This window comes from Anabas testudineus, chromosome 24, assembly GCF_900324465.2.
Source record: "Anabas testudineus chromosome 24, fAnaTes1.2, whole genome shotgun sequence".
Taxonomy (NCBI): domain Eukaryota; kingdom Metazoa; phylum Chordata; class Actinopteri; order Anabantiformes; family Anabantidae; genus Anabas; species Anabas testudineus.
Genome location: NC_046632.1, coordinates 7,463,528 through 7,478,754, shown reverse-complemented (window position 1 = coordinate 7,478,754; position 15,227 = coordinate 7,463,528).

Genomic DNA, 15,227 nt, shown 5'->3' with positions numbered 1-15,227 from the left:
CTCCCTTCCCCTCCGACGTTGGTACGATCCAACAGCCCGGCGGTTTGTTTGCTTGGGAAAGGAGAATATCCTCTGAGGTCAAGTCAAACAGGATGTGCTAGAGTGTGGTCCTTCGCTCCTATTGGCTCTTTATAATAACGCTCTCAGTGGGGCTAACACACAAACACGTATGAACATGTGCACGTGTGTGTGCACATACATATCTGAAATGCCATGCCTAACAACCACAAATCTAGTTTTGTGACAGGCTATCCAGTTGTATTTACCTTAAATGAGAAGATTGTGATTAAAGCAGCATGCTCAGAGCAGGCTTGTTTGAATAAGACGTTGCGTTGAGAAAATGTCACACAGTAAAACTAATAAACAGAAACTGCTGCAGATGAAGACTCCACTAAGTGAAAGCCTAAGCGGGACAGTGCAATTAGAATTACTGCATCAGAAACTGATTATTGATTACTTAAAGCTACATATTTTTCAATCCTCACCAAAGTTAATGCATGTAAGCAAACATTACATTTATGTTATGAAACTTTTACTCAACTGTAATTATCACAGACCAAGAAACTCTTTTGCTCACTTCAGGCTAAGAGCCAAATAGCTTTGGAGAAAGAAAGAACAAGCATATTCAAACTGTTTATTTTTTGGCAGCAGTGTGGTCTGCAGTTTCTGTCAACCAAATGAACAGTAGACCGTGTTTTGCTGATGTAACATATTTTCAGGGAGGATTATCTGTACTTTTACAAGTACAAAAAAATGTTTGCCACAAATGTTTCAGTTATACTGATCACAGGCATGATAAGGAATATAGGATGTAACCTTATCCATTAGGGATTTGATACGAGCTAAAAGTAAAGTTTAAGCTTCTCATGTCATTATGTTTGTGTAGTATAACCTACAGTGTAACCCCACAATTTAAGCAATATTACGCAATCTCGAGACTTCAGCTGTGGCTTTTTTAATATCTCCATCTATAAAGTACCTGAATAATTAAACAGTCCCAAAAACAGATAGAAAGAGACTAATCTGAAGCCCTCATAACATTAGTTACGCTGATGTCATACGGTGTTTATATGCACACAGAAATGGGTTCAACTTTGTTTGAGTTGTTAATAGATGGTAACACCAGTCTGACATGTTCACATATTTCACTCGGTAGACTTCCATCATGGAAACTGGACTGTGACAGTTGGGATAACGTGCATTTCTTAGTCTACAGTACATAATAAGGATGAACAACATTATTAAATGTTTCATTATCAGCAAAATAACTCTGCTAATGCACTGTTAATAGATTACAGTATTGAACAGTAATCGCATGTGCATATAACAGGTTCCTGTTATTTGCTCTTTGCTGCTTCAGCTCTACTGTATTCTTAGGAGGTCTGGTGTAAATGCATCTCTTGAGGTTACAAAGCATCACTATGTTGTTTTGAGATCTGGGGTCGGACTGGACCACTCTAAGATTTTTTTTTATTCTCTTATTTATTCTCTTAAATATCTGGATTAACATTGAAATTACTTATTTTTCTGATGCTGACAAACTCTCCATACCTATAGTATGGCTCTCATGGCCATGCACCATGATTTCCTTATGGCAAAGTCATGACTAGATTCAAAAACGTTTTTTCTAAGGTTTTTACTTCAGTCTCGATCACAAGTCTTGATTAGATGTCTTTTATGCAAGGCATGGTTTATATCAGCAGTTTTTAGATTATCTCTAACCCACACTAAGTCTTCTTTCATTGATTGTAACCTCCTGATTCCAGTTAGCTTTGGCTAATGTCATTAACGTAGCAGTTTACATAGGTTTTCCAGCATACACTGCCTATACGACATTGTTTCTGTCTTTTGTCATTTAGTTCAGACAGACTGGAGATGACTCAATCAACATTTTTTATCATTTGTAGTCCCACATCTAGTGTCTTCCACCTCAGTTCAATAGATACAGCTGCTTTATTACAGAAAGGTTAATTGTGCTATTTAAAGTTTATAGGGTTATAAGGCTGCAGGGGAAAAAAAAGCACATTTTACCTGTGGAACCTGTGGAAAGGACGACAAAGCTTAGCTGCACAAAATAAGTTCTCTGAAGTGGACAGCATGAAAATTCTTTCTTTATTGGAGACAGAGGAAGGGGTTATTGGATAGGAGGTTTGGGTCTATTAGAACAACCTAATAGGAGACCAATGGCTAGGAAATTGAATCAATTAGGAAGAAGAGGTCAGAGGAAATGACCTCAGGGTCAGTGAACCCTACCCTTACTCACAGGAAGGGCTCTGTCACGGTGCTGTCCACTGAGTTTGAAAACCTGGTGAAGTTAAATGAATGATGTTGATTTTAAGTCAGATGGTAATGAAAAGCTTATATTTTCTTACCTTTAGTAGGGTTTAAAAAAGGATGACGTACACTTTCTAATAAATCTTTTTCAGTTTTTTCAGAAATGCATTTGCATGCTGAAGTATCTCAGCTCTTAACGTTGCTTTCATGCTTGTGTTATTAGGAGGGAAGATTATAAAATAGGGAGTGAACTGCTGGCTGGGTGTCTGTTCTGCTACTGAGAGACTCAGCTGCACCATTTAGTGCTGATTAGTCCAGGGGCAAATGAAATTCATAGTTAGACCTTCTGCATGACTTTTTTCATCTGTTTAAGAGGAAGGCTGGAAGGAATGATCTAAGGAACAGTCCCGATGAGCAAATATCAAAAAGCTCTGCTACTTGAGAAATGTTCCTCAGTGTTGAGTAGCCAAAATGAGAATTGAGGAGTGGAGGAAGAGATGAAGGAAGCATGTGAGGAAAACTGTCCTGAGATGGAGGATGAGAGTAATGATATTTCTGTTTATCTGCAGAGAAGGTCTTGAGGTATTTTTGGATGGCTGCTGTTTTTTCCTCCGTAAATTCCAGGTTCCGGCTGTTTTTCCTTCTCCTTGTTCCCAGCCTGTGAATGCAGGGCCGCTTCCTCTCCCTCCTTCCTATTCTGAGCCTCTGATTGCATGGAAGTGGGGGTGGATAACAGGATAGTGTGTATATATTTGTGTGTGAGCAAGACGGACTTGTGCATGTGAATCTTGCGAATCTGGGGGGAAGGAATGTTGCAATATGTATTTTCGCTGTCAGTCAGTTTAAAGTAATGAAAGCGTGTATGTCTGAGTGTCGCGGCTGCTGGGTGTGGAGGATGTAACCATTAAAGAGATCAGTGTGTCAACTGTTCCCCAAGTACTGCTTTCGCCAATCCAGCTGGCGATGGGAGGTGTGTGTGTGTGTGTGTGTGTGTGTGTGTGTGTGTGTGTGTGTGTGTGCACTCTATGCCCTACACACTCCTCTCAGCACGGAACAGACAGATGGATCTTTGCTTTGGCCAATGTTGTCTGAGTCTGGCTTCTGCTCTCAGCATTCAGTCCTGCTGCAGGCCAAATTACTCTGCATCTTCCTTTGTAAATTAACCTGCTTTTATCTCAATGAGTGACAGGCTGAAAAAATAACTGCAGGTTTGAATGCGAAGTCTTTAACTTTCTTTAACCACATTTGAGCATCATCATATCATCGAGATATTTACTTTACCCTTATTGTTGCCCGTTTAGCAATAAATGGCACACAAACAACATGCTGCATTTGTTGCCTTTGGTTGCCATGCAATCTCACTTGTTGATATTACATTTATCTAGCCACAGTCCCACAGTGTCTCCATTTGAAGCTCCTTGGAAAGCTCCTTTTGGCCAGGCATGGCTCACATGAGCGTATTCTTCTTGCATATTGATAACGTTGGCAAAAAAGACTCCAAGTATTGTAGCACCTGACACCAGTTATTCTAGTTATTAAGGAATTCACATACTTTTCCCACTAGCACTATGAGGGTTATTCACAAAAAAGACAAGATCAGAATTGTTTTGTTTTATTATATTTAGGCACATCATATATGTTAATACTCTTGACTATCAGTTTAAATTTTATGATAAATAAATGCAAAAACACAAATTCCCAAAAGGTTCACATACTTTTTCTTGCCTCGGTACATGTAAATATGAAAGTAGTGTGATGCATATAAAGGGAACATTTGATGCTATAGGTTTAGTTCTTTCTTAATCCTAGAGACAGACAGATATTGATGCCACTCACATGTCACAACTTCACATATATGAAGCTTTCAATAGCAGACAATTAGCTTAGCTTAGTATAAATACAGAAAGCATGGTCGAGTTTTGCCAAAGCAAAAGAAAAAAAAAAAACTCACTAGAGCTAAGCCTACCAGCATCTCTAAAACCACATATCTTAGTTTTTAATCAGTTATGATTATACAGAATGAGACGCAGCATTATGGGAAAATAATCAAACCTCCATCAAACAACTCCTTGATATACGGTTCTTTCATGTAGGCAAACATGCAGGCACTTCTTTTCTTCCTGTCATTGCAGTCTATTTGTCTCTCTCTTTCTCCCACTCTGTCTCCCACTCCCTGTCTGTCTGCACACAAAGTTAGTTGGTTTATAAAAGCCTGGAAAAAAAAAAGGACCAATTGCATGGTGCAAATGTATTGGCTCGGCCGTCTCCTCACTAATTTCCTGGTGGCATTTTGATCCAGCTTTATAAGGAGCGATGCTCCCACACATTTTGTCTACTGGAGGTAGAGGTTAAGTTAGCAAATGCCTTTTAATCATTATATCATCATCATGTGTTACATGGTTGCTACTGTTACCCGGCGCATTTAGCACATCCTTGTCTCAATCCACATTAGATGACCAGTGAGCTGTTTCGCTTTGACAGACTTGCTTGTCAAAATCTTCTGCTGAGGCTATTTTCACTATGGTCAGCAGCACCAAACCTCAACTAATGTGTGTTTTGAACTTTCTTTGTTCACTTTCTTCACTTCCAAATGAATCTCTCTGAATGTTTGGAATATGTAGCATTAAAAATGTATTTTTTAATGCAGCTTAAATCGCAACTTTGCAGTAACTTTGCAACTTTAATTGCATTAAATTGCAATATTGATTTGAAAATAACAATTTTTGCCATAGACAACCAGGGTGACTGCTCAAGCTTGTCCTTTGAATTATTCCTAATAATGTTAACTACTGTTTGGAGCACTTGACATACATTGAAGGGAGAAGACAAAGAATTACTTGTATGCGTGTATACTTGTATGTGTGTGCTCTTTGGTCCCAGTGTTGATATAAAAACAAAGGCACACAGCAGCCTGCTCTTCTGTTTATTGCACAACAAGCCACCCAAACAACTGCCATATTGGATTTTTCCTCTCTCTGCAGTTTTCAGCTTCATGACCTAGCTATGTATATGGTTGAATGTAGAGTGTAAACACACTGTATTGAAACGCACACAAACACACACACACACACACACACACACACACACACACACACACACACACACACACACACACACACACACACACACACACGATATGTAAAGCACAATGTCAGTGAATCAACTACCTCGTTGTTTCACAGCAGGGGACGTCTCCCATTTATCTTCTCGTGTCTCTAAAGTGCACTTGAGTGTTTTATGCAGCTTGAGTTATGAGATTTATAGTATAATGAATCTCTCCAACATTTCAAATAAGGTGATTTCCCTAAAGACTAGTAAGGTAAGCAGTATAGTAGTATTTCCTTAGTTGTGCTTTTATTGTCATTTGGTGTTTGTGGTTAGGAAAGTGCACCGTAAAATTTGTAGAATTATTTTTTGCATCTCTTCCAAAACAGTAAATCTTATATTTTGGCTGCTTTCTCTCTGGGCCTTTGAGGAATATTTGGACGGACAGCTGAGATGCTTGGACTTTTTTTTTATTCCAGTTATATCTAGGTGGGAGATAAATGCTGTAGCATTTGCTGGGGATTAGAAAACGTATTTCTTCCCCAGAACAGGCAACAGCTTTCTGCTTCAGTAGATATATTCCTATCCTATTGGACGGTTGTGGTGGGGTGTTATCTGTGTTTAGACTATAAATGTTTATGAGGGATTTATTTTGGACTGTAGCAAAAGAAAAAGAAAAAAAAAAAAAGCCCCACACATTTTGTGTTTGTAGTTTGTGTGTGTGTTTTTCTCATATGTACACATGCATGAAGAGTTACAGGTTAGTAGGTAAATAGGCAACTCACCACTGCAGAGGTTTGTTTTACAGGGATAGAAGGAATTTGTGCTTTCCTGGACTCATACATCAATATGGCAGATGTTTCCTAAAGGATGGATCATGAGGCCTTTCAAAAGGATTCACAAACTACCTTAATTGCTGTTTGTTTTGTCTCCCTCCACCCCCTACTCCTGGTCTTGCGTCAAACATCTGAGGAGCATTTTCAAGAACAAAAAGGAACTCGTATTGCCGCTGTGTATTTGGCTCTCAGACACACGGGGAACTGGGTATTGTTTCCAAGCTTTTATCCATCCACCATTTGATCTCTGCTCCCATCCACAGTCCAAAATGTACTCAGCCTGCTCAAGCTCTCTTATTTTAACTGAATAGTGAATCCCATTCATGTTGTTTTTCCATGCCTGTGATGGGTATTGGGTGCTGATAGGATATCAAGCACACCTAAGTGCTTCCTTTTCCTCCCTCTCTTTATTTTCTTTCCTTTTCTCATCAGCCTCTGCTGCTCTATCTAGCCCCTCACACATGCTCCGTGTCACGTCCTGTAGCGAACAACAGCTCTACCTTCCCTGGAAGACATGATGATTGCTGCCATAGATCAGTCTAATATATGTGTGTTTGACTGATGGAAACCTTGGAGAAAAAATATGTGCAGATGTTTATTGGAAGACTGGAAGAAGAAGATTAGTCTCATTTTACACCTGCAACCTTGTGGTTTCCGTTCATTTTTCACCCTTTCATTCTTATTCACACATAAAAGCCAGCCTTATTTCTTCCTTCCTTTCTTTCTTTTATTCTTTCTTGCTTTCCCCATCCCCCACTAGTTCACTTTGAAATGAATGTAAAGATTTGAAGCTCATTCTCCATTCACCTCATTCTGTGTGGTGAATGGATGTGCAGCAGCCATCTTTCAGCCCCCATCATCATCAGGTAGGACTGTGTTTGTGGATGTTGTCTTGGTAACAACATGGGTTGCCAAGAGTTGTCTGACCACTGTTGAAAAGCAACAAGACATCAAAGATGTTAAAATAAGCAATTTTAAAATAGTTACAGCTTTGAAAGTATTGCTTTTATTACTTGAGATTCACATTGAACTATACATAGATTAAAGAATTTTTTCAAATTTGAAGTTTTATTGAATATGACTTGCATGACTTTAGGTTGCATGGACACATCCAGGATTAAGGAGAACAGCGTCATCTTACTCAAGTTTCACATTATCCTGAGCTGTCTTTCTTTGAAATTCTGGCAAATAGTTTCGTTTGCTGTGAGACACAAGTTGCGAGGGCTTGCCAAGGACGTACAAGCAAGACAAGCTCCATCCTGCCTGGCATCTTGGTTTCACATCCAACAGAGAAGAGAAGGAATGACTTCATGCTCAAGTGACTCAACATTTATCTCAAGTATTACTCTGTGTGCGCTGAGATATTAGTACATGCAACATTTTAATGCCATAAAGTCCTCAATGATGCGGGGATGGATGCGACTACCCGGCATTGCTTTACATAGGGTCAAGTGGAAGGAATTAGCTCATTGCACAACGAAAAGTATACAGTGTAATTGGACTGTATGTGAGTTAGGATTGTAGTTTATAGTGGCTGCCAGCCCTTCGTCCTTTCCGTGGCAGCGGTGATTCATGTGATTGAGAAGAGTGTGGGAGGGGAAGTGGGGTGGAAGGGGAGGAAGAGAGACAGGAAGTAGGGGGGAAAAGCTGGTCTATCAACGAGGCCTGATAATGGAGACCCACAGGAAACTGGTGAGGAGGATTTTCCACGATGTTGCACAGAAGCCCTGGCACTAGAGCTGACTAAAACACACACACATGCACACACACATTATTTTACCCCTTCCCCGCCCCATTTCTAATCCCACACAAACAGGGCCACCCACGCCCACATGGGTATCTGCTGTATAATACAGCAGTGTCCCCTCAGCCAAAATACAGCCTTGCATCAACCGTCTCAATCAGTGTTTTTAAGTTGATCAGCGGATCTGTCAGCATGTTCTCCTTATCTTCTATTCTGGCTGCACCTGCTCCTAACAGGGCCCCGTGCCAGCTCCCATCCCAGCCTTGTCATTGGCTGGCAGCTCTCAAAACCACAGGGCATGTTGGACAATAAGCAAGATGAAAAGCGAGTGTACGCTGAGATAGACGCGGCCCTCATCATCCTCCTAATCTGAAACATAAATCATAGGAGACGTGAGCTGGAGCTGCACTGTACTGTGTCTGATCTACTGTAACATCAAAACATGCTCATCAAATATGAGACGTAGCCCGCTAAGCTCGCCCATGAGAAAGGTGTCCAAGAGGAACCAGACCAGCCTGAAAAGTAAGCGAGGGGACATGTGCGTTAACGTGTGTGTGTGTGTGTGTGTGTAGCATGTTTGTCCCATACTCGGACAGGGAGGGGTCCTTGTTTTCCTTCTGCTCTTCCCTTTGGTTACACTGTTGTTTCCCAGGCCCCCCCTCTGTATACAACACATCCCCATTAGGAAGGCTGCTGCTGAGAGCTCTTTCGCGCACACGCGCGCTCTCACGTGCGCGCACGCACACATGCACGCTCACACTCACCCAGGAGGAAAATCAATGCTGAGAAGACCTTGCTCCTCTTCCTATGGGGCAGTCGTTAGGGAAATGGAGAGGCAGTTGCATCTGCGTGCGCCTGCTGCTAATGACATCTTTAGGCCCTCTCGATGTTAAGCTGCTGCCACTGCTGTTTTTCCAACCAATGGTCATGGTCAGATCATAGACCGTAGTATATTCTCCTCTCATCATTAAGCTAAACAGCTGTTTTTTGAATATGTTCCAGATGTAGATGTAGCTGTTACAGTTGGTGTTTATCGCCTGCTTTGACAGATGATTTGTCTTTCACTTCAGCTGTCATGCTGTTATCTCAGCCCGTGGGGCTTTTATGATCATTTGTTTTGAATGCGAGCCCTGTTTGCCGGGTGTATGCCTTGACGTGGTGTGCGCCTCGTCCCCCGTTTCAGAAGCTCGCCATTCTCAGGACGTCCTGTAGCGTAGCCCCCTCTCCCCCTCTGCTGAAAAAGAAAAACAGACACAAACAGACACAAACATACACACACATACTTCATCTGAGCGAGCCCCCCCCCCCCTCTCTCTCACAGCTCCAGCTCCTTATCTTCAGTGTCCAGGCAGCTGCGTGTTTGTCTGTGTGTGTGTGTGTGTGTGTGTGTGTGTGTATGAAAGGGGGGGGTGTGTATGTGCATTCATGTGTATAAGGCAGAGAAATAGGTGTGAAGTACAGTCACTGAGGTTTCCTTTCAAGTTCTCCTTCCTCCTGTGACTGTGGTCAGTAGTTAGAGTTGGGAGGGAACAGTATTAACAGCTGCACAGCCTCTGTGAATCTGTCAGTCTCAATGAAGGAAGGACTATGAATTACTCCAGACAAACATCTATTCCTGTGAGCGGTATCATGACCAGAGTTCATCCTAGGACTTTGTCTGCAGGCAGAGGAGTCTAGCAAGATGTCATTATACAGACAGAATGAAATCTCTAACTATAAACAATCAACACAAGACTTTACAGACTCCATCATCATGCTGTATATTAGAAAAAGAGAACTGGGAGATAAGTGCAATTCTTCACCATACAGCTGCTTCTCAGGTTGTTAGTACACTTACTTGAAGTGTTTATGTGTCATGTGTGATACCTCACTTTTTATTTTATTAAAAAAAGGCAGGCTCAGTTGTTAAATCCCATTGTTTCACTGATACTGGAATTGAACGTCAAATTCATCTTGAGGCGAACACTAATTCAAATTTCATCTGCAATATATACAAAACCACACACAGCTATCTCATTGCACTGTTTCCCACAGAACGTGATTGTACGTGCTGTGGAAGCTGACTTTGTATGCGTGTGTGTGTGGTTGGGTCGGGGGGGGGGTGAATAATTAACGTCAACCACATAAATGAATAGCTGATACGTGCACGCTATGTACAGTGCGCTATCCTTGACACCCTTGACACTCCATGTCTGTTTACATCTTTGTGTATCCTTCTCTGCACACATCTCTAGTTGTTTCTACATGGCTGAGTCTTTGTTTACTGGCTGTTTGGGTTTAAGTCTTTGATTTTGTAAATTGGTGCATTTGATATTCTGTTTTCTTGCGGCGAGGTTTTGAATTGGTGAGTGTGGGTTTGTATTTTTCCAGCAGGCTGCTTTTGGGGTTGTTGTATGTTTTTTTTTCGGAGACTCTGGATTGCTTTTCCGTGTTATCTGTCACTTTTGTGTCTTGCTGTGATTTTGGATTGTTTGTCTGTGTTTTGTCTTGATTATTATGGGATGCAGCTTGCTGCTGAGCCACTTCCTGTTTATTGCCCTCATCCTGGACCCGGGATTATCACTGACATCACAAGGTTGTTTACGGTGTGGGAACCAAGGTAAGCTATATTTACCAGGAGTGTCAAGCCATCTCCTAACCTCTGACCTTATAAGTCAACTGTAGTGTTTTTTATATTAAAGCAGAGCTGAGTGCAGAAGAGTATAAAAGCAGCAGACGTGTTCCGCAATGTGCTTTGCACCCAACGTAATAGTGGAGCTAAACATTTGTCTTACAGTATGGATCAGTTAAACAGTTTGTTCTATTCATCACTGACACTTTTTTCCTACTTGGAGCCAAGTGGCATCATGCCAGTCATTTTTTGCTCATTTTTTTGGTACAATTTATGAGAATGTCCCTGAACAACATACTGTATTTTGCATGTTTGAATGTTCAGACACTGTTTGTGTCTGGTGTCTGCTACCCTCATAAACTTTAGTACAACATATAAACAATTAGCTTATCTCCTAAGCACTCTTAAGAAGCGTTTACACATTTCTGACCGTCCTCTTTTGATGATGATATATTAACTTTGTAATGTCTTATCTAACATGTGCATATATGTGAGTTAAAAGTTTCTTTGCACAAGAAACCCTCTAGCCAGTGTAAAACCGAGCTTGTAAACATTATTTTGACTGGGGTTCATCACTGCAGAGACTGGAATGTATATAAGTAGTCTCCAAAATGTGCAGGGAGGCATAAACTAATTTATAATGTGCCAGGACACAAGCATACTTATCTCCTGTCAGTGTAACAGATCACTTTTGGCCAATGATGTCTTGTATGGAATTTTTTGTTTAAGTAACCTACTTGTAGGAACAGTGGGAAATGTACTTATCCACTTTCTTGCTAAGCATTGGATAAGAAGATCAATACCCTTCACACATATGTATGATTGATACACTTTGAAGCTACCCCATAAAATGATTATTGTTATATTAGACATGCTTGTAATGGGATACTACTTCCTTTGGATAGAGCAAAGCAAGCTGATTTTCCTTATTTCCAGTTGTTGTACTAAGCTAAGCAGCTGCTGGCAGTAATTTCATATTTTATGTATAGAAACTAAGAAAATTAGATAATCTTGTCATCCAACTCTCTGATCTCAGCTATCAACACAGAAATCATCAGCAAAAAGACAAAATATGTGGCTGCACATTTTAAAAAGCCTCCTCAGTGTTGTGGTGGTGAAACAGAACACGATGGTGGAGTGCAGCAGGGAAAAGAGAGGTTTTTTTGTGTTCATTCTGGGGCTCCAGCAGAGTCGATCATTGGAAAGGGTGGAGACTATTTGTTGCTTCAGTGCCAGCCAGGCTGAGCAATGTGCTGCCAGCTTCTGTTAAAACAAAACAGAGGAGTGGGGGCCAGGCAACCACCCCGTTTCCCTCCTCCTTCTCCTCTCCTTCCTTCAATGTCCTGCTTTTATTCCTCAACCCATTTCCTCTAAGATCGCAGCCAGCTTGCTCTTTCATCTCTTGCCTGATGCTGATCTCATCTACGTCTACTGTCCTCCCGACGTCTGTGTTTAATGTACAGGGAGAAAGAACACGTCCAGTGTTAGCTGGTTAATTGATCTTTTGGATGATTTGTGGATTACTCTGTATGACAGAAACATATCATATAGTCTGTTCCTTTCATTACCAGTCATCCCTGAATTTAAAGATTAAATGTTCAACAGATCATAATAACAGGTTAGCCTCTCAAATTTCTCCACTGTGTTGCCCTTACTACCCATATTATTCTCCTAATCACCATGTTTCGTTGTGTGCCTCTGAAGCGTATCCTTCGAGTCTCACCGAGCCTGCTCTGCCCATGATGTTCAGGTCACTTTCACCGCGGACAGTACAGTGTGCAACACAAAAGTATTGATTTTGATGCAGTCAACTAATAACACAAAAACCACAAATAACAGATGTTCTTACCTTAGTTCTTCCTACATCCTGATAGTTACCCTGCACAGCACTGGGTGAAATAAATCACCACAGTCTGCAAAAGTTGAAAAACTTCCTCTGATCATATTCTTCATCTTTTAACACAAATCTTTTTAACTCCAAATCTTCTCAGAGCGAGCAGTGACCACACACTGCCCTGTTTCCCTCTGTCTTCTTTATGATCTTTTTATAAGAACAGCACAGATTTTACTGGGGTTTTATGCAAACACTCTCGGTTCACAAGGGCATATAAAATGGTTATTGTGTGAAGCAAGCATATGCTGCAGTAGGGATATAATACTACTGGCAAAGCCATTAAAACAGCACAATGGCATAGTTTTGTGGTTGGTGTAAATAACATATTGCCTAATGCTTTTCTAGTGTGACTTCAATCAACTGCTAGGCTTTAAAAAACAAATCTAGACTTTATGTTAGAGTTTAAAATTACCTGACTTATCAGGACGTATGATATGACACGTTTGGATTAATACTCACAACATGGAAGATTAGGAGGTATAGTTTTTAAAGTCTGACATTCAATATAATCTGCTATAATCTAATACATTTTAGCATAGTGTATAGCCATTTGGAGTATACTTGTGTAGGTCCTCATGTCCTCTTTAAGGAAACTGCAAATGATCACAACAGGACGTCTGTTGACTGTGATGGCAAGTGGTTTCATCATTCACCTTTGCCTGTTTTTTCAAAGTTGAAAAGAAGAAAAAAGTCATGTGTCTAAGCCTATTTTCCCTGCTCATTTCCAAAACCTTACTTTATAAATGTCAGTAGCTCACAGCAAACATCTTGCCAAGACGCCACCCAGGTCTCTTCCTGCTGTGGCCTGCCAACCCAGGCCAACCACAACCTTGTTAGTGGCTTTCAGATCCCAACATCCACATCAGTACAAGAACAGCAAATAGTGTTTAACTTCAAATTTACTTCCCCAAAAGTTTGCGTGCCAATATCACATCTTCTATTCCAACGCCTGATTAGTCTGATTAGTTTTTATACAAAGAGGGAAGCGGGAGGGGGCAACAATGTAATGATGAGCAGGAAAGTGAAGTTAAACAGGCTGCAGATTGAAGGGGGCGGCACAGTTACATTGCAATAAGTTGAGTTTGTAGTTTACTACAGTTCACCTGGCCGGGTGAGCTTTGTCTGTCCTCCCAGCTGGATGAAGTGACTGGCTGTTTGGACGTGTGATTAAAGGCCACACCTCCTCTTCCTTCATCTAACTAATCAGCTTCAGGAGGTGTAACCGAGGTCGCCATGGCTACAAATGCTCCTGGTAGCATAGTGTTCCTCTCCCCTCTTACCTTCCCTGACATCCCTCGCTCGCTCTTTCTCTCTCTCCCCGTTCTCGGCCTTATACCTCCAAGCCTGGGAGCGGAATTCTGGGAACATTTTTCCATGTGAAACAGCGAGGGTCAGTGCAGGGGTGTGACGCCACGGCATTGTTCCCGCTGCGAGGAGAGGAACCGTGCGCCGTGAGGCCAATTCCTGTCCGCTCCAAAAAAACAGCCACTTTCTCACACCGCTTTCCTTCCTCCGCCAGACAGCTCAAAACAATCCCATAGTGTTTGCGGGTATGAGGTACGGCAATGCAGGCCAGAGAACAAGTGAACACAGGGAGTGGGAGAGAGAGATGCAGAAAAATTACATTAAAAGAGGGGATCTTTTTTTTTTTTCTGTTGGTTTATCCAGACTGTTTATGGGCCATTGAAAACAAACAAAGGAGAAAAAGATCCCACTGTGCCCAACTGACACTCGCTCCAGCAAGCGGCAGGCTGACATTAGTTCACTCTACAGTAAGTGGGGCTGTGCAGCCGGCTGTTAGCCCGCCTGCCTGGGCCTCAGCATAATCTTTTTTGTTGTAAAAACAATGAAACATTCTTGCAATAAAAGTGACTGCTGCTGCTCCCTCAGCCATGAGTTTTTCATTTTTTTGCCCCCCCCGTCATCCCTGTTCTCATAAAAATTCATCTGTGTATATTGAAATGCCTCCTCTGAGTAAACTTTGATTAAAGTTTAAGTGTATTGGAGAGTTTCAGCACACATGGGAATGTCTAAGAAAATGTTTAAATGAAGCTCTCCAGAGCATCTTTTTGGTGTTGACTTCTTTGACTTGTGGCCAAACCCATTTTTCCCCATTTCACCATAAATAGTCCCAGGAGAGTCACTAGTGCCTGTAATCATATCTTAGAGACATTACCATAACCCAAAACTAAATGACCAAGCCCTATTTCTGTCACCCGCAAAACTACTATTAAAGTTGTTGGGATGACACACTAACAAAAGGACGCACTTCTGATTAGTTATTTCCTATGATTTGTTAAATTGCAGTATAGGAGTTTTTTGAGCCTTCCACAGAGTTTCAGTGAAGCTAGGAAGACTTATAGCCCAGTTATGGTCTGAATGAGCAGTTGCTCATCTTTGGTTGCAGCCCTCCTCAGGTCATAAGTTTAATACGTTCCAAATGTGTCTGTGCGTGTACATGTGTGCTGAGTATGTAACAGGGGACTCAGCCTTGCATACGTGTAACTCTCGGCACTGACTCAGAGTATCCCCCTCCTCCCAATTCTTCTCCATAACCCGAGTCCTGCCCCTGTGTGATGCCCTCAAAAACTGTGTGTGATTAATACAGTCTGCACATATGGACATCTCACTTTATTTGTTATACAGTGCTGTTACAGAGTGGCCTGGCAGGAATTCCTAAGTTGGTATTCAACATATGCTTTCCTGTAAACTACAAGGAGGAAACATAAAAGGAAGGATGAGCCATCCAAATCCCCCTCATACGTAAAACATTCCTACTTTAGTGCTTTTAATACCTTCTTCAAGGTTTATTTGACCTTTTCA